The sequence below is a fragment of the Typopeltis vanoorti genome, chromosome 3, assembly GCF_054136105.1.
Source record: "Typopeltis vanoorti isolate ZY-2024b chromosome 3, IOZ_Tvanoo_1.0, whole genome shotgun sequence".
NCBI lineage: Eukaryota > Metazoa > Arthropoda > Arachnida > Uropygi > Thelyphonidae > Typopeltis > Typopeltis vanoorti.
This window is the reverse complement of record NC_143551.1, coordinates 122,447,073-122,468,609: the sequence shown is the minus strand read 5'-3', so window position 1 is coordinate 122,468,609 and position 21,537 is coordinate 122,447,073. Positions and strand designations below refer to the sequence as shown.

At 35.4% G+C, this 21,537-nt stretch overlaps 1 protein-coding gene across 4 annotated transcripts in view; it reads left to right on the top strand.

Annotated features, from left to right (window-relative positions):
- Positions 1–21,537, top strand: part of cdi (serine/threonine kinase) — a 276,437-nt gene that overhangs the window by 61,188 nt on the left and 193,712 nt on the right. Inside the window, exon 1 of one of the 4 annotated variants that reach the window (XM_090415956.1) lies at positions 18,169–18,303. The exons of the other annotated variants lie outside the window; for them this stretch is intronic. The gene's annotated coding sequence lies outside the window, so the exon portion shown is untranslated. Of the gene's footprint in view, positions 1–18,168; positions 18,304–21,537 lie in introns of those variants that run through there. 4 annotated transcript variants of the gene reach the window in all.

Sequence of the window (21,537 nt, the reverse complement as noted above, 5' to 3'; positions counted from 1 at the left end):
ACAAACGTAAAAAGCAGACAGTTTAAAATATCAACGAAATTGCTTCCCTTGGAGTATGCGCTGTGGTTTGAGTTCGTAGGCGCGCGCTCATTGAATTCGATTACAGTATTCCCTAAATGTTTGCCTTCACTACCACTTTAAACTGGTGATTTTTATAAATGAGCGAAAATATTTCCTCTTTTTTGTGTTTAATTCTTTGTTTCAGGTTGAATGAATACTCAGATTTGTTGGATAGTAATCAGTAATAATTACGTTAAAAAGAAAATGTTACAAAGTACTTTTTCGGCTACTCTAAGATTTAAAATAATAAAAAAAAAGAGTGCCAATTTTATGTATAATTACTAATATTTCAAATTATCAAAAACAATCGCTTTGTCAATTTAAATTATCCGCCTGGAAATGATGCAGTCTCCTAATAAACATCTCTATTAAAAACAAGAGCCAAGTAGTAAGAATAAAAAAAGCTAGATTTTATATCATTTAGAAGCAGATTACTTCACTGATATTCTTTTTAATAATTCCTGGTATTGTTGTTGTTGCTGCTCTTATGGTATTGGCGAAATTTCAGAGAGGAATATATAATCTTTATCAGAGCTTTTCAACTTAAGGTGAGTTAGCTGGTCTCATATGGACGAAGCAAGGTTTTTTATTTTTATTTTTTTTCAGGAAATTCGCGTTTTACTTCCCTCAAGTCAAGCAGACCTGCAGAACATGCAGTAATACAGACATAGGACACTGAGGCAATGAGGATTAACCACCCTGTTCCGTCGGCTTTGGTTTCGAATGTCTGCACGTAAAGTGTAGATCTTTGCGTAAACCAGAAATAATTCTGACGAGAGCTCTGTGGACAGAGGAGAAATGATGTCTGAATGTTATGTGTAGTTTTTGAATTGAAGAAACTTCCTTCCAGGCCGTTTGTTGGTGGAACTACCTCCTGGGAATTTACGTCTGGATTGAAGTTATAGCTGTGGAATTTCGGCTCTAATGATTTTCATAAGAGTAGTCAGTGACTCATCCATCTGTATATTCCTCAGTACGAGTATTGTGAGAATATATTGCAAAGGTAGAAAGAATAACTTACTTTGAACAGGACATTAGCGTATAAGAATAAAGAAGTTATTGTTCCTTTTTACAAGGCTAGTTCCATCTGAATGCACAAATCGGATTTCATGCAAATATAGAAAATCACACAGAATGGTGAATATTAGTATATATTATGGAACCGTGGATTGTAAAGAGGAGATAAGTTGGAGAACAGATATCATGGATCAGTGTAGGGATTTTTCAGTAAATGAAAGGGAAAGAATGGGGAAACATTCTGGAATTGAGCATTCTATGGTTATCAAGGAAAGAAGCAGATTCATCTTGTGATGGGAGGATTGAATATGTTACCGCAAAAAGTAGTGTGGTAAGCGTATTAACTGTGAATGCATTTAAAGCTTAAGTACGAAATAAAACATGCCTCCTCTTTGTGTCCCATGGCAACGCCAAGAGCCATATTCTCTGGTTAATGACACTTAACAGGACAGTAACATTCAGGAGGTTGACTATTATAGATATCCACCTATTTCTGTCTTGAAATGCTCTCTACATACCTCAGGCATATCCAGTCCTTTGTTTTTAGACCAGCTGTGTTGCTTTCTTTCGCTTGCCTTCAGTTCTTCCCTGTAATAAATATTTTTCAAGACTTTCATGGTTCATAATATGATCCATATATGATACTTTTCTTCTTTTTTTTTTTTTTTGTATGTTCTTTATTAGTACTAATCATCTCCAGAACGTCATTCCTCTTGTTTTGGATCCACGAGATCTTGTGTCCTTCTATATATCCAGCATTAATCCTTCGACTGTCTTTTTTTGTTTATTTTCAATGAAACGTTGACACAAAACATATTTCAGTAATAGCAAGAATCAAAAATGAATAGTTCCTGAGTATCACGAAAGCTAATGCAATATTACGTTGCGTGACAAATCTGCACTCAGTAGTCTAGGAGCAGTCATTGATATAACCAAAATGAATTCCTTATGTTCGTTTCAACATCGCAGTTAATCCTCTGAGTTGTAATTGCAGTTTTTGCTATGTGACCCCTGAACTTCAAATTCCTATCCACCATAACTTCAAAGATCCCAAGCCTTATTAGTTTCTCCAAGCATAACCCACCAATGTGATATACCGTTCTCACGTCAAAGTGCATAACTTTACATTTGCCAACATTGAACTGATAGCCATTATCATTTGCCCATACTTCCAGCCTATTCAAATCATTCTGTTAATATTGTCGTAACTTTAATGTGTACATTGAAGAACAGATGTCTAAGGAGTAATCTCTTGGGGCACTACTGATCACCTTAATCTAGCAGATATTTTAATGTAAAAGTAATAATAATGTATTTTTGAAAACCCGCTCAGAAAACAATAATTAGCATCCAAAAACAACTATTCATTGTATTTTAATTAAAATATGGAAAAATTACAACACAATAAAGCAAAAATGAAAGCTTTTTAAGTCCACAAACAAAACAGACGCAAGTATTCAAATCCGTAACTGCATGACAGAATTAACAGAACGAAATGTTTTTTCATGAACATTTTATTTTTAACAAAATCCAAGACTAATATTTGTATAATAGGCAATTTGGAATGCAAATTCAGGTATCCAATAGAAATTGATCTCCCGCTCAACATGTTCACACAGAATAAAATTACTCATGCATATAAAAATGGGCTGCGTCTACATTACTTTATTCCTTTTTGCTTGCTTGCTTAGTGAGTTTATCCACATATCCCGCGACTTTTCGGCTGTCGAGTGATTATCGTTTAGATGATTTTTTGATATGGTTGATTTGAAGCGGACATTCGCAGGCGAAGGTGACACGTTGACTTATGGATCACGAAGGACACTGACGCAGTGCCAAGGCAAGAAGTCTGGAGGTGTCTGAGGGAGAAGAAGGTACCGGAGAAATATGTCAGGTTGGTGCAGGAGATGTACACAAATGTGAAGACGAGTTCGGACCTGTTTGAGACAGACAGAAAGTTTTCAAGTAACAGTTGGCTTGCATCAAGGGTCAGCACATTAAGTCCGTTTCTGTTTAATAGATGGAGGTGGTGACGGAGGAGGTGAGAGAAGATGCGCCTTGGACAATGTTGTATGCAGATGGCATCTTGCTGTGTGCAGATTCAAGAGAAGTGGCAACTAAACTGGAAAGATGGAGGAAAGTACTAGAAGAGAGAGAGAGAGAGAGAGGTATGAGACTGAGCAGAAGACAGAGTATATGTGTTGCAAAGTGGATGGCCGCCAGGATACAGATTTGGAGCTGGAAGGAAATGTCATCAGGAAGGTGAGGGACTTTAGATACTTAGGTTCAACAGTGGAAGAAGATGGAAGGGATGAGAAGGAAGTGGGATGCAGGATACAAGTGGGTTGGAGGAACTGGAGAGAGAGATGGCTGGAGTGCTATGCGATAAGAGGGTGCCGATCAATCTGAAAGGCAAAATCTATAAGACAGTAGTGAGGCCAGCTATGACGTATGCTATGGAACTGTGGCCCTGAGGAAAAATAACATCAGCAGGATGGAGGTAGCAGAGATGAGAATGCTTAGGTAGATGTGCGGTGTGGCCAGAAAGGATCTTCTGAGAAATGACTGTGAGGGGAACAGTGAAAGTTACGAACTTAGGAGCGAAGATACAGGAGGCAAGGCTGAGATGGTTTGATCATGTAATGAGGAGGGAAGACGAATATGTGGGGAGAAAGGTCATGTAGGTGGATGTGCAAGGAAGGAGGAAGCGTGGGCGGCCAAAGAAGAGATGGAGGGAGCTGGTAGAAGAGGACTTGAGGATGAAGAATTTGGATGTGGTGACAGCCCAAGACAGGAGGATGTGGAGGAGACTCATCATTAACAGCGACCCCCACTTAAGTGGGACAAGCTGCAGAAGGACACTGACGCAGTCTCAGGAGAGCCGGCCAAGATCGCCCGAGGGCTATGACAACCAGAGAAATCGTTGTATGGCTCTAACAGCAAGACGGAACCAATGATGTCCTGTCGTTAACTGCTTCTTGTGGCTACTGCCACAGATGGAAACATGCTAACCGGACTGTGTTAAGAAGACTCAGTTCAGGTGGCTTCTGTATAAGAAAGCAAGTAGTTTGTATTCTATTAACCACAAACCACCGTCAAAACAGATGTGGACATGCAATTTGGAACTGTGACAAATGAGTACGATTTTGTTCTCTGAGTCCCATTTTACCCTATAAACAGATTCTAGAAGTTCTGTGATCTGGGCAGAACGGAAAATGCGATATCAGTTCCCTTTAACATTAGAGAAAGGGACTCTTACGGTGGCGACAGTGTTCTCGTGTGGAGCTGAATAATGATTAACACCTCCCCTCCCTTCTCACGATTTTGATATGGATACCGTAGCTGTTCAGATGTACCTAAAATGGATCCTCGAACCTTATATGCGACTTTGTAGGGATATAGTTTTCTTTTCATGCATAACAGCGCCAATGCTCTTAGAGGTCCACTTGATGGAGGAGTATCTTGAAACTGAAGATATCCAGCGACTGCTGTGGAGAGCACAATCACCAGACTTTAATCCGATCGAACATGTGTGGGGCGCATTCGACGCCGACGGCCATTTGGTGAGCTGAAGTTTGCTTTGAGGGAAGAGCAGGATTGTTTTCACAGAAAGTTATGGATACCCTTATACCGTGCATAGTCCATCGCTGCCAGGCTTGTTTAGACATTAGAGGGCATCATTTGCCGTACTGATGCTATGTGACCATGGTTTCAAGTATATTGTGTCAACTTCTGTAAAGTGATATTTTGTTAATTCTAATTACACTCGTAAGTGATGTCCCTTATATTTGTCGGACGTTTCTCGCGCTCCTTATGTCATTACTTTTCTATTGTACACTTACCATACCAAATTTTGTCTTGCTTCATCACAAACTGAACGAATTACATCACATTTTCTAGGTGTTATGTTATGGGCGGTAAACAATTCCCCAATTCATTAAAAACATATATTGAATCGATAAATATCCGATTTTAATAATAATAAAAAAAACGTTCAAATGATGGAAAATTGCAAAACGCCTGCACATGAATCTCTTGACAACAATGTTTCATTGCATTTTTTTTTTTTTTTAGAATTTAGAAATTATTTAGGTAAATTTTAGAAACGGTGTCTAGACGACTGCGTATGATCGAGGATAAACCATTGTCGGACCAATAAAGATTGTTGATAGATCATACATTATTTCGCTCCTAATCTAAAAATAAGCAGGATTATTTATTTAAAAATAAGCACGTGCAATTTGAACCAGTTTCGTGTTCGTGTGTCACATTTTTGCACCCTTTTTTGTTATATGTAATCACATTTCAAACTTAACGAATCAAGTTCTCATTCTCTTTTATTCTGTCTACCTCTTTTCTTTGAAAGAACCTTTCGCACTATGTTTGTCAAGGATGACAACCTACATCATGTTTAGAAAGCATGCCATCAAGTTTCTTCTCTCTTCTTAATCATTTGTCTACACATGCGGCACTGATGTACTATAGATTTTAAGACCTTTCATGTGTGCAGTCTTTATATATATATATATATATATATATATATATATATATATATATATATATATATATATATATATACATGGAAATAAAGGAAATAACTTTTTTAAAATAATTCCAATTACTAAAGAACTAATCCCTTAATGGGTAGATAATTGAGAGTCCAGATACAGAGAATTAAGACCTCCAATAAAATAGGGGTGGTTTCACACCGACTGATAAAAATATCGACCACCTGCAAGACAAACACAAACATCCATACCACACAGTGATTGATTGTTTTTGGTTTACGGCCGAAGCTGCTAAGGGCAGTGTAAATTGCGTGTTTTGCCGGATATAAACCCTGAGTTTCGAGAAAAACCCTGCTACCTCCGTATAGGATGCCTACATACTATGCAGCATTCCAGATTACAGCCTGCGAGCTGCTAAGAAAAGAGTGGATTTCGTTAAATTTGAAAAATCAAAACCGATTAAATATTGCAAAAAAGTTGTCAGAAAATTATTTCAGTATTAGTGATGTACATTTGGCGGTGGGAAAAAAAAAGGTTGTTTCTTACTGTTTCTGTATATAAAATTTTAAGTATCATAAAGTACGTAGCATCTTGCAGCTCGCGTAGTGTTAAGTAGCTCTTGAGTACGTTGCTGTCGTGCAGCTGCATAAATTTTAACATAACGAACGGTTAATATTTAATTTATATAGCATTTAATAAGCTTAGAAAAAATTAAACAACAAACAGCTTGCTTTCATGTAACAGAGTTCTATTTACACCTGTTGAAGAGCTCGTGTTTGACGCACTGCTAATCTAGCCGAGGTTTTCTCTTTAGATTTCCGGCGTTCTGGGAAACTGATTTTATGGCAATTACCAGAAATAATGGCCTTCTAAGTGTTACCAGAATTTTCTATTTGGCAAAGTATTCCTAATAACTACATTTTTGGCAGTTATAATAATTGATTAAAAGCTTGTCGGAAAGAAGCGAAAATCGAGCGATTTTCCTGTTTGTCATTAAATTGCTGCTGCGTAGAAACGCACAGAAGTAAGTGTAAAAAATTGTTCCATGTAAATTTAGCCTAGATATAGATTTCGTTACTTCAGCTGTAGTTTGCTGTTTCATCTGATTTGGAAAGTTTTTCAGCATAGTCATTGTTGTTCATTATATTCAGCAGTTATGTGTCAACGAAAAGATAAACTTCCAGATAGGTGTGTTGAGGGTGACCTTGCGTAGCAGAGTTCCTACTGCGTTTTGTTATATATCAGAATTCTCATATCTAATATATTTTTAAGTTATATTCTTGTATCTAATCATTAAAAGTTTTGGAGTGGTATTCTTCGATTTCTCTCTCCCCTTGCGCTAAGGTTGCTTGCTACGGCTGGTAAGACCGTTATACTCTTCAACTTGATTTCCCCCCCTCCTCCCCTCCATCTGTGGTTTCTAATTGGTACTAACCCATTTCATTCTTTCTCTGTTGATATACTTTTATTCCGTTTTGCCACAAAAAGAGTATTTCTGAGTTAGTTTGGCATTCCTACTCAATGGGATCCAACGCCCTGACAATTATTTTTATCCAAATATCTCCTTTTCGTGTTTCCTGTATTCCCTTTTCTGAATTCGGAAAAGCGGATACAGTTAGTCATGCACTACTTTGGCCCCTGGTGTAGCAAGACAAGCGGTTCCGGATGGTCCTGTCAGGATCATTCGGCTTGTATGTGTGATGGGCAGATGGTGTTGTTAGACTGTCGTCTGGAAGACAGGACTCAAGGCTTGCTACAACTTGTGTAGCATCCAGGTAACTCTGGCTTCCATTTTCGAGTCCAATTTACTGCTTGCCAGACACTGGACGTCCATGTGTGGCTCCGTGGCGGATGGGGAGATCTGGTGCCGATTCAAAAATCAATTTCTCATGAATCCTTCATTCTCAATTTTTCAGGCCCCTTCACAAGGTCACAACTAAATACAGATAACAGAAATAAGAAATAGAAACGTATAACACACTCAGACATATACCATCGTGAACGACATCTATGCAATACTCGTGAACGACAAATAGAGAAAATGTTATTATCCTTTATTCAAAAGGGTGTAGAAGGGTTGGCAGGATCTCCCAAAATAGTTAGAAAACTATATTCTGATGATATATTTTTGTGAAAATATGTCAAGCACAGCACACTCAGAGAAACTTGAGTAGTATCTATTCATTGGAAGAATACCCTCAATATCCTTGAGGTTCCAAGTCAGAAGTGACTGTTATGAAGCGCATTGCGATGCATAGGAACGGTAGGTTCGACCAGGAATGTCATCATTACTATTGACACACGTATTCATATTCTGTAGAAAGCAGAGCATATCAGCAGGTTTCTTAAGCTCTAGTGCGGACGTCCCTTGACCATACCCGACACTCCGGTTCATCCTACAGATGTTCAATAGGGTTCAGATCAGGACTCTGTGGAGGGTAGTTAAGTGTGGTGACGTTCATGTCCATGAAACAACCAGTTGCAGCAGCCTTATGATATGGTATATTGTCTTACTGAAAAAGACAATGGTCAATTTCGTAGAAACGCCACAAAGTAGGAAGCATTGCACACTGTCCAGAATGGTCAAATTCCTCTCGGAGTTCAGTGTTCGTGGTACTAAAAAAAGAAGTCCGAGGCCAAACCAGGATAAACAGGACCATATCCCATCACTCCTTAACTCAGTCAGTATCGATGATCTCTTCTGATTGAAGAAACTAGTGTTCTAATTCCTGAGGAAGAACACTTAGAATCTTTTACAATACTTTTCATCTTAGGTCTTAGGCAGGATTTTTATCCTGCAAAATATGATACTGGCCTCATATTCCTAGGGGTTTCGTAATTTAAAGCAATATATTTTTCATGAAGGGCAGGCGTTAAGTTGGTGCCTGAATCTTAACATCGCACTGATACTTCTGATTTCTCTACAAAATAAATAGTATTGTAGCTATCAAATACACCCTAAATATTTTACTACTTCTAGTTAAAAAAAAAAAAAAAATGAATAAAGATAAGTGAACTTTCGAAAGTTTTTGATGGTATAGTTGATAATTAGTTTTGTACAGGTTCATATCGTATGTGTACATGTTTTTTGTCGGACATATTTATCGCCATGTGGTGGTTGCTATCTTATGTATTTTCGCTATTATACCTGCAAGTCATGAAAATATACTGTTTATCTATGTTACGTTCCACTTCTGTACGCCGTACAATATTTTTGTTTGTATATAGTAAACTGGAGCAGATGGGGATAGATATAGGGTTGGTGAGATGGATAGGAGGGTGGTTAAAGGAGAGATACCAGAGAGTGGTTTATTCAGGAGTGGAGTCTAAAAGACGGCTTGTGACTAGTGAAGTGCCACAGGGCTCTGTTCTTGGACCACTGCTTTTCAATTTGTTCATCAATGATATAGGAAAGGATTTGAGAGGAAGTGTTCACTTGTTTGCTGATGATGCAAAGTTGGGTAGAGCAATTAGAGTGCACAGGATGTCAAAATTTTACTGGATGATTTGGATAGTTTGGAGGACTGGGCTAGGAAAAATGGATGTCAATTTAATGTGCCAAAGTGTAAGGTTATGCACTTTGGGGTGAAAAGAATTGCAGCAGTATATCGCATTGGTGGAACCGTACTCCAGGAGATTGATGAGGCCAGGGATTTGGGAGTGTTGGTGGATAGGGAATTGAAGTTTAGGGGGCACATTGCAAAAGTGACTAAAACAGCTCACCAAATCACTTGGCTTCTGAAAAATACTTTAACATGCAGAGACAAACAAGTTGTTGTTCCTCTGTATCGAGCCTTGAATAGACACCATCTGGACTACTGTGCCCAGTTATGGTCACCAGGGTTTCTTCGTGATGGGGAGGAAGTGGAGAGGATCCAGAGACGAGTGACCAAGATGATAGCAGGTCTGTGGAATGAGCCTTATGAGAATAGGTTGAAGATTTGTGGGTTGCAGAGATTGGTCGATAGGCGAAGGAGGGATGATATGATTGAGACATTCAAATTACTGAAGGGTTTCTATAAGATTGATCCAGAAGATATTTTTGAAAATATGACTGGTGGTGGGAGGACTAGGGGCCATGAATGGATGCTGGGCAAGAGCGTGGTTGACAAGGGTTAGAGCTATGTTTTTTACTTGGAGAGTAGTGAATGAGTGGAATAAGCTTCCAGAGTCTGTTGTGGGTGCTACGACTGTGAATGAGTTCAAGGCACGGTATGATAGATACTGTGTGAATGTCGAATAGTTGTTCTTGACATGATGTTAGGGCCTCCCTCGATGAGTCTGTCGACTCCTTGGAGTTGCCCGGAACAATAATAATAATATACTTACTTGTATTGTAACTTACATATTTTGTAACTGGTTGAACTGTTGTTCTTTAGTTATGACTCCTTGCAATATAATTTTGAAAATTTATTTAAATTCTCAAACATATCACAATGATTTCAAAATGTTACACCGGCTACAAAAACGCTTAGAAATTGATATCAAACATGATAAACTTCATGTAAAAACCGAAGATAATGTATTCTGGATATTTTGAGTAATTTGAAAAAATCTAAATAAATTCGATCACGAATAAGACAGTAGTAGAAGATATCCAGGAAGAATACAGTCGTCACTATATCAGATTGTAGAGGAAGAAAAGAAAGGAAACTGAGTGGTTAACTTACCCGCTCTCCAACCAAGTTTGGCCTTTCGAATCCTACTAAAACAGATGTTTGAATTCCTTTAGGTGATAAATGAATTTTATCGCCTGGCGTGAAACTATCAACGCTTATTCAGTTGCTAGAAAAGTACCATGTTTGATATCTAGAGCAGTTTCTAGATTATCAAACCTTTACCCCAATCACGTTACTAAAAAAATGTACGATAGGTTTACAGTCTTTTGTGGATCAGATTTACATAAAATAAATATTATTCGACTTGAAATGCTTAAATATCGAGGTATGTAATTTTAATAATTGCTACACCGCGTGATTTAAAAGGACAAATCTAGTTGATTGATACTTATATATAGAAACTGAATTCAGAAGAATTTCTCTATTATGTGTCTCAGTCAATATTTGTAAAAGTCTGTATAAAAAGAAGGTAAAATCATCTCTCTGGTTTCTGAATTCCCTCAGAAACCAGAGAGAATTCAGTCAAAACATTAGTTATTTGTAATATATGTCCCAAACGAGCGATATTTTGACGCAGATGTTCAAAAGAATAGCGCGCATTCATTTCATCCACTAGGTTGTAGGTTTGAGTTTCTCTGTCATGGATGTTTGTGAGCTAGGTGATAGAATTTTTCTCGTCCAGTGTGATACTACCACGCTTATTGTACGACCGAAATGAAAAATGCGTTGGTCATAAGAACAGTGTTTCTGGATTATCAAAGGTCAGTTGTACGTGGTGTGATAATTCCCCACCCTTTCATGGGTGACAGTACTGTTCATAAGAACATCCTGGTTAGAAATGAAATTGCTATTGCAATCTAGGGTAATATAAGCAATTAAAAAAATGGGAGATCTTCCACACACACACACACACACACACACATGTTGGAAGCAAAAATGACAGGGAAATTTTCATTGGTAGACAGGATAAAGGTGGATTGCAGTTCGGAATGATTTGAAAGACAGGTATAACAGCTGATCAAATCCAAATAGTAAACCGGTGTGACAGAAATTTAATAGCAGATTAGTGCGTAAGATTTAATTGTTGAATCGTTCTACTGTTTTGTATACATCTACTGCAGATATACCATGATATGAAATAAGTAAAAATAGACGAGAAATTTGTAGCTTACTCGGTTTTCACGATATCCTTTGGTTGAAAAAAATCTGAGTTCGAATGCCGTATTAGAACTCGCGAAGAATCTTTATCGATGTTTTTTAAATGAAGATGAGTTAGTGCAACCTATACACAGGTGGAAGGGTTTTCTCTCTCTCCTGCAAAATAAACATACCGGCCAGAAAAACATCCGCAATTGAAAGCAATGAAATACACTATATAAAGAGGATTAACCATCCTATCAGAGCGTTCATTGGGTTTCAAAGAATACATAAAGATGACTGATTATGCGTCTTTTTTTTTATTTTAAATATATATTTCTAATAAAAAGAAAATACAGTATTACATGTACAGATTTGCAGGAATTGTTTCACATGTTGCAAATCTTTATGTAACACCATTTCTCCCATGCCTCTAAGCAGGGCTGGCGGATGCGGGCACCGCCGAGGCACGGTTCATAAGTTCATTTTTAAGAAACAATTTTTATCATAAAAACAAAAAATTCTTAGAATGATCAGTTATTAAAATAAATAAGGCCGGATACGCCGAATAAAAATTTAAAAAATTGTATATTGCCGCCTCTTTGATCAGCCAGCTGTTTACAATTTTGCAGCGAGAGCAGGCTAAATGCTTGCCTCCAGAATGTTGTGTCTACTGCAGTCTATCTAAAGTGAAACGGTGAACGGTTTTTATGCGCAGAAACGAATTTTCATACAAAACATTTGTTGCTAGTTAACCAGTCATATGGTACGCATCTCAGTAGGCTACTGACAGTAGCGCAATGCGGACTATTATTTCGTCTCTGTGTCGTGTTGTGTAATAATTTCATGGGGGTATGAAATGGAATCAAAAATTTAAAAAAAAGTTATCCGGTGTACAAAATCGTAAGCTTCATACTGCGAAAGAAGCAGATATTAAGAAACAAACTGGGGCTCTTAATAAATTTGTTAAAATATTCTGATGCAGATTGTAACCAACTCAATACATCAGAAATCAGAGTTGAAGAACCATTCACATCATCCAGTTTGCATGAAAGTACTATTGCAACTATTGAACAAGATGCACAATTTAAGTGAAAAGCAGTTAGGAGAAGATTTAGTTGTAGTTGACCGCGAAACTAACACGTTGTTAGTCTCTGTAAATTTAGAAGATCCAGGTGAATGGGGAAATATTGATGAAAAATTACGAGTTGTTTTAATTGAAATTGGGCCTGTTCAAAAGAAAAATATAATATATCCCAGAGATACATATGGTCGTAAATTTGGCGACACGTATTATAATAGAAAAATGGAAAACGGGGAGCTCGTGCCAAGAACATGGCTCATTTATTCCGAAAAAAACTTTAAATTCTGTTTTTTTTTTGCTTTTGTTGCAAACTTTTTGCACCTACTGAATCAAGTAGTCTTGTAGAAAGTTATAACGATTGGAGAAATGTAAGTACAATTTTGCATAGACATGAGACTTGTTTAACTCAAATGAAACATTTCTTAAAATGGAAGGAACTTGATAAAAATTTAAAAAACAAAACTACTATTGATTGCCAGACTCAAAGCATGTATTAAATGAAAAAGAAACATTGAACGAGTGTTTTAGAACGCTTGGTTGAAATTATAAAATTCCTTGGTAGACAAAATTTAGCTTTCACGGATCATCTGCTAAATTATATGAAAGGAATAACGGCAGTTTTTTAAAATTAGTCGAACTGTTTGCGAAGTTTGATCCTGTTATGGAAAATCATGTTGAAAGGGCCCTGCAACGAAACAATTGAGTACACTATTTGAGTAAAGACAGTCAAAATGAAATATTGGAAACTAAGTAACGTAATCAGGGATACAATTTTATTATCAATTCGAAAATCTAAATATTATTCCATAATTTTAGACTGCATACCTGATGCAAGTAAAACAGAACAAATGACCATTATTATTCGCTTTGTTTCCCGTGACAATGGAATTGTGAAGATCAAGGAAAACTTTTTAGGTTTTGCAGATATATCAGATTCCACAGGACGTGGTTTATGTGCAACAATAATGGAACATTCCCATTGAAGACATGCGAGGTCAAGGGTATGACAATGGGGCAAATATGAAAGGGAAAAAATATGGGCTCCAAAATTTGCTTTCGAACAAAAATCCTCGAGCTTTTTACGTGCCGTGTGCTGCTCATACTCTAAATTTAATCATCAACGATGCAGCCAAAGTGAATGCAGATACAGTTAGTTTCTTTCCAATTATTCAAGAAATATACAATTTCTTTTCATTCTCTTACAAATGTTGGGCAATCCTTTTCAAGTTCGTAAAAAAATTAACATTGAAACAGCCATCAGAAACGCGATGGGAAAGTAAAATTAATGCAATCCGCCCTCTACGATATCAGTTAGGAGAAATCTACGATGCACGTTTTGAAATTTTAAATAATGAAAATTTTAATAAAGAAACTCAGCATGAAGCACCAACATTATGTGCTGAAATAAAGGACTACAAATTTATTTGCTCTCTTATAACTTGGCATGATTTACTTAACAGAATAAACCCTGTGAGTAAAATGCTTCAATACAAAAATATGAACATTACACTTGCTTTAGAATCTATCGAAAACTTAAAAATATTCTTACAAGATATCGATCAGATACAATTTTTTTAAAGAAGTTCAAAAAACGGTAAAAGAACTGAGTGAAGAGGTGGATGGAGAACAAGAATTTAAAACTGGTACGGAAGTTCGATGACGAAAGAAGACACTACAATTGGACTACGACCATCATGACGAAACGCCACAATCGCCAGAAGATAAATTTAGAGTGAATGTGTTTTATACACTTCTAGACGTTGCAATGTGTTCGTTAATAGAACGTTTTGAACAACTAAAAACATATTATGATAATAATTAAAATGAAAAGCCAAACGGCTAGTTTTCCGGCAACTTAATAGATATTAAAGGGATAAAAATCCTATGTTGTTATATAGCCATTAAGTGAAACTCAAGATCGAGAACTACGATCTATGAGTTTCAATGCCGAAAAACTATCGGCGAAGGCAATTCGAAGGAAAGGTGGAGCAAGCTCCCTCACTATTCTTGATATTCTCTCATAATGTAAAACACAGCTCCTAGGAGATGTAATACTGTCATTACATTATGAGGAGAGATCACTACCCAGACCGGTTTCAACCTTTTTTTGAGGTCTCATCAGTGAGTAGGTAGGCCTGGAAGATATCAAAGCTTAGTGAAAAGAACTTGCATACCTTCACTATATCTCTTTAATATCTATTAAGTTGCCAGATAACAACCGTTTGGCTTTTCATTTTAATTACAAAATATGAGCACACCTTTATGGCATTCGTATAGTGAAGGTATGTAAGTTCTTTTCACTAAGCTTTGATATCTTCTAGGTGTACCTACTCACTGATGAGACCTCAAAAAAGGTTGAAACCGGTCTGGGTAGTGACCTCTCCTCATAATGTAATGACAGTATTACACCTCCTAGGAGCTGTGTTTTACATTATGAGAGAATATCAAGAATAGTGAGGGAGCATGCTCCACTTTTGCTTCGAATTACCTTCGCCGATAGTTTTTCGGCATTGAAACTCATAGATCGTAGTTCTCGATCTTGAGTTTCACTTACTGGCTATATAACAACATAGGATTTTTATCCCTTTAATATATATTATGATAATTTCAATTTCTTGTATAGATTACTACCAATTAATAACGAAGATTTACGGGGGGAAAAATTGTGACGATTTAGAGATTCTCTTGAAGAACGGCGACAATAAAGACGTAAATGCAATAGAACTATATGACGAAGTTATGTGCTTTCCGGGATTTTTCGTAAGGATAATTTAAATATTCAAAACCGTTTCAATATACTTAATTTTATTGTGTCCAATAATTTATCTTTCCCTAACTTTTCAATTACTTTAAGAATACTATTAACCTTACCTGTTAGTGTAGCGAGCGGTGAACGTTCCTTTTCCAAGTTGAAATTGATTAAAACCTACTTAAGAATAAGTATGTTACAAAAAAGGCTTGTTAGTTTGGCGTTAATAGCCATTGCAAATGATATACGTGCGGAATTAGACGTTAAGACCATTATTTCTAATTTTGTGAATATGAAATTCAAAAACCCTAAAATTTTAATAAAAAATTTTTCAAGTATATTTATGTAATTTAATTTATTTTCTGTTATTCTGTAAAGATGTTATTTTTTGAATACTTATATTGAATGTTCTAATTATTTCTGAATTTTTTTCTTATTTTCTCATCTATCTTGAGTTTCTTTTATTTTCCTAAAAGATAGTTCCACTTATAAAAATTATTAAAAAATGTTTACAAGTTACTAAGAATTTAGTAACTTGTAAAATACAAGAATTTTTAAACTTAAAAAAAAAACTTCAAATAAATTTTAACTTTAATTAAAATTCATTTTAATTTTGTTAGCGATTCGGGTCGGTGAGAAGGCTATAATCCTTGTGTCATTACATTCAACGATTAAAATGAAGTGGCTTTATCAAAATTTGCTTTAACTTTTGAGAATTTTTTGAATATTCGGGTTTTTAACGATTATCCTGCGTAGTCAACGCCCCCGGTTGGTTACATTTAGCGAACCAATGTGTGGCTGTTCAGTCAAAATTTATTTAAGAAATTTCAAATCATTTAAATTTTTATTACCGTAAAAGAACCACACACGCCCGGATCGTTACAGGGTGCTTAGATAGAAATTGCCTGCGGGCGACAAAGACCCTAGCGCCAGTTCTGCCTCTAAGTGTAATAACTATATTTCATAGATAATTGCGCTGTGTATTCATTTCGGAAGGGACTGCTCTTAAAGAAAAAGTTTGTAGGTTTTGTGCGCTCTCTCTCTAGGCAGAAGCGCTGTTAGAAGTAAATTCGTTTTCTAAGTAATGAATTTATTGCAGCATATTTTATGTGCGTGTGTATTCATGTATCAATAAACGCACACTTGAGAGGTTGCGAAATTTATAACACATCAGTACCATGTCTTTCACAAGACTGGAATTTTAATATTTTAAGTAGCATTCTGTTATATATATATATATATATATATATATATATATATATATAAAATATATATATATATATATAAAATATATATATATATATATATATATAAAATATTACATGCATAAAATTCCAAGAATATTAATATATTTGTGTGTGTGTTGGGGGGGGGGGATGAATGAGTGAGTGAAGATTGAAATTCCTTGTTTGTATAAATTACTTCAGCAGCAAATTTGCCAGTAAAGAGTCTTTAATTACATTTGGTTGTTATTAATTTACATGCTAAAACATTTGATAATACGATGAAGTATTTATTCAAGAAATAAATATCTCATTCATATCTTCGTTATCTACTGATATTGGAGTAAGCATGTTGATCAGCTATCGTAAATTATTGTTTAAATTTGGACCATACTCATTCGAAAGGCATTCAACAAGAAAACATCTACATTTCCTGAAGGGGGAGGAGAGGAACTAGTTTTTTTTTTTTTTTTTTTTTTTTTTTGACTCATTGATATTTACGTGAGAGCGTGCATTTTTTTAAAGGAATGAATAATAGAGATTGTAAACAGTGATACATCAATGGACCCCCCCCCCCTCTCTCTCTCTCTTTATTATTGCAAGGGATCCGGAAGCCCATTTCCTTCGTGACTGCTGTTAGTAGCTAATTTTAACTGTATGAAAGGATCAAGAACTGGTTTGTTACATCTCCCATTTTTGGTATTCACCGACTCGTTGCACATGGAATAAATAATTTCTTATGACTCTCATTTAATACTTTATGCGCATCGTATTTGGTTCCATGTGGTGTGATCTGTAATTAAAACGACAATCTCTTGGTTATTTAAGTTTTGAAATTGTATTATCTAAGAGCAAAACATTGGCTATAATTTATATTAAAGCAAGAAAGTATTCTGTGCAATATTGACTATCTTGTTGCAGTAAAAAATATTCTTCTTAGCTTGTCACTTACTTTGGGGAGATGAATAAGTTCCCCCCCCCATATCCTTTTTTTCCCCTAACCCATGTTATATACACAATTTAGAACTTTTTTTTTTAGAAATTTACGATCTAAAAATCTAAAAATAAGAAAATTTGCACTGCAGTTAGAATCCTTAGCCAAAATGTTTTCAGCGAATCATCCCTATATATATATATATATGTATGTTAAAGATACCAAGCTATTTTAAACCTGGTTTTACTCCATTTCCCAAGCAAGCAAACAGACAAATATAAGTCAAGTTTGCGCCTGCACTTAGTGTGAGTCTAACTGATCCACAAGGTAGTTCAAGTCTAGGCAACTCGTGGTAAAAATGGAATAAGCTCTGATCACTATTCGTAATATTTACTTAATGCAAAACCCATCTCCTTGAGGAGATGTATAATGCTATGCATTAAAGGCAAGGGGCCACTACCTAGACCGATTTCGACCTTTATTGAGGTCTCATCAGTGGGAGCCAGGCTTAGAAATACCAAGTTTAAGTAATACAGAGCTTATAAGTATTTTACCAAAACAAGTTACCAAAAGGTGCTTTGAGCTTATTAAAAAAAAATCTCAGGATGAGAGATAGATGCAGAAAGTTTAATAGGTTCAAAGCACCTTTTGGTAACTTGTTTTGGTAAAATACTTATAAGCTCTGTATTACTTAAACTTGATATTTCTAAGCCTGGCTCCCACTGATGAGACCTCAATAAAGGTCGAAATCGGTCAGGGTAGTGGCCCCTTGCCTTTAATGCATAGCATCATACATCTCCGCAAGGAGATGGGTTTTGCATTAAGGGTAAATATTAAGAATAGTGATCAGAGCTTATTCCATTTTTACCACGAGTTGCCTAGACTTGCACTACCTTGTGGTTGCTTACTTGGGAAATGGAGTAAAACCAGGTTTAAAATAGCTTGGTATCTTTAACATATATTATACCCAAGGTAAAAAACTTTCTACATATATATATATATATATATATTTTTTTTTTTTTTTGCTTAATTTCTTCAGCGTCTTAACACTAATGGTCAGTCATGCTATTTGAATTATACTTGCTTCGTACTGATTTATCATAACAGCATCCTCCATGGATATAATTGGCCATGCTCATCTTTATGATTAGGTGAGGAGATATGCAAGTTAGAAATGGGAAAAAAAGTAGACCTTTGAGTGGTATGACCCATAATTTTTATAATCTCGAAACAATTCAACTTAGTTTGTACTTAAACCTTTCTTTTTTTCATCAGTTCATTTGACGTTCTCTTATTTCCAGTAGTAGTAGTAGTAGTAATAGTTTTCACTGATAGTTCAGAAAGCATTACAGAGCATCTTAGTGTTTCATTCAAACTTTCATCAAATATTCATTCATTCATTAATTCAGTGATTTGTGGGTCAACAAAAATATCCTCCTTTATTTTGGCATCGTTACTTTGTACACACAGTCTTTACTGTTCCCCGTTGATACTTTTCCAACGGTCCTGGATCGCAGCGTTCTTCTGCCAGTATTCAGGCTAGAACGAAGTGCTTTGTCTTTGAGTTTTTGGCTTGGTTATCCCATTTTCAAAGGTAGCACACCACTATGTTGCGTTTCTAGATTTACTTTTTATGAGTTAGTAACGGGTCGCCATCACACCTTACGTTTATACTTAGAAGCATTTATAGCGGATAACATTCATGAAAGAGGAAGAAAGTAGATTTTTCCTGATTTATGGGTATTGTCAAAATGATAGTTTAGTCAAAATAATAATAATAACCCAGAAATATCAGTCAGCAGCAACAACAAAAAAGCATATCATTTATTTCCATCTCCAGCCTTACAAGACTGACAAGTGATATTATCTTGCTCATAAAGCAGCCACTCTACTTTGCTGATTTAGAAGCACGCAAGTTAAGTCCTCCGAACACATCGCCAGACTTGCTTTTTAAAATATGTAAATAAAAAAATAGGCATGATCATTAGACACTGGAATCAAATACAGAAGCAGAATGGAGGAGGAAATGTTAGAGATTACCATCTTTCTCTAAGAAATTCTGGAATTTTGGCTATTTATAAAGCACATAAAACAATGCGTGTTTTTTATACTTGAACATGAAAAAAATTGTTTCAATTTTTTTTTGTCAGAATTCCATAAAAAAAAAAAAAAAACCTTGTCAAATGTTGCTACGTGTTTTAAGCAAAAACGAAACTCAATTTATCGTGACCATTAAAGAATAAGTTATTTTAATTTCTCTTGACTAAAATAAATGCCTACTCCGCTATCCTAATGCGCTCGCAGTCGTAACGACGATACGCTTGGAGAGGAAAAAAATAAAATATAACCGGGTTCGAATTATTTCTGGAATACGAGGAACCTTTTATTAGACCTTTTGAACTTCAAATTTCATACGGACGTGGAAGAATTTATTTCTCCCCTCAAAACAGGCAGACTACCAAAGAATATATGCAAGTAACATACTGACTTTCATAGCCTTGGTTTGCTTCGGACGTCATCGCAGACAAAACCAAACTTTACTGTCGTGGATGCATATCTGAAAGCTGCGATGAAATAAGTATTGTAACAGAATTTACCTGTGTGTGTGTGTTTGGGGGACGGGCGGAAGAATTTTCTAGGCCTTTTTTTCAGGCACGGCGAAATTATACCTTTGTGTTGAGATACCTAAATGGAGATGGAAAGTTTTTCCTTTTGCAAAACAGTCTGAGAATACATACAACTATAATATATAAAATTATTTTGATATATCTGTTTAGATGTAAATACTAAAATATTAAAGGGTAGGCTGTTATAATCAACCACAGAAAAAAAAAAAAATTAATTACATTTGATAGCGGTGCTTATATATTTGAGCACTTCGCCTCTAAACCACGACAGAGCAAATCTCATTTCAAAATTAAATATTTAAAATATAGCATTGGTTTAATTTTTAACATGAAAATACATCTGTACATTGTTGGACGTGGACAAATGTTAATTTTTTAAAAAAAGTAATAATACAACTCTTGAAAGTGATAAACATTAAAACTTTGAAACTCAGTATCAAAAGCATATTTACATCATGATGAAGAGAGAAAAATTCAATTAAGTGTTCCAAAAAATGGGTATCTAAAGGAGCAAAATTGTCTTATATTGAATGAGCGTATTGAATTTATATATTACAATACTTCCGCACAGGTTAGATAGAATTTAATAAAATTTGGGTTGCTCACAAGATGATTATGCTGTGGTTCACTCGGATCATTTTTATTGGCAAATGATTCGAACTGATAATTTTGCACCAGATGGATCAAATTTAATGAAAATTGTTATTTAAGATCTCTAGTTGCGAAGTTGTCAGTTTTGGTTTCTGTCGGATCACTTGTAGTGACAAAATTAAGCAAAGATAAGTATATGCCTATATCTAGTACAAAAGCCTGATATGGGCTTACTTACATGTCAGAAAATGCGGTATATAACGTTAGGACATCAATCGGATTTTATAAAAGCACCACTACTCGATTGATGTGAATTAGTTACGCACTATTGTTGATGTTTGGTTGTTTTTGCGAGAACCCGTATGTTCTCGCTAAAACAACTGAAATAACGACACTCGAAAAGTTCTGAACATTTCAAACTTTTGTATGTAAGCGGTTAATTTAATAAATATCGTTTTCGATTCATTCCTAAGTTCAAGATTGGTTGGATTAAACATTTTTACATATAATTCTGTTTTTATTATGAAATTATGGTGATAATTCTCCCTGGCTTGAAGGAATTAATGAAATTTGATATCTAGAATGACTATTAAAATTTGTCGCTTCATTTGGGCTATTTTGATGCAAAATTAGTGAAGATTATTGCCTACAGAACATACGCTGAAGGATTGTGATAATGAATGCTACTATGAAACGTGCCTTTTTATATATAAATTGTTTACACCTTACTTTTTTTTTTTTTTTGTTGAAGATATATGGTATTCAGAATGTGATGATTCCGAAATTGGCACGATGGAATTTAATAAAATTCTTAATCTTCATTAAAATATGATTTTGATTTTTAACTTCACTATTTTAAATAGCAAATTAAACAAAATTATATCTAGCCAAAAATAGTTCCACATTCTCAGTTCTGATAACGAATGATATCACGGTACAGTAATACAAACGCACTTTTTAATTTTACTTGTTATTATTTTATCTCCCA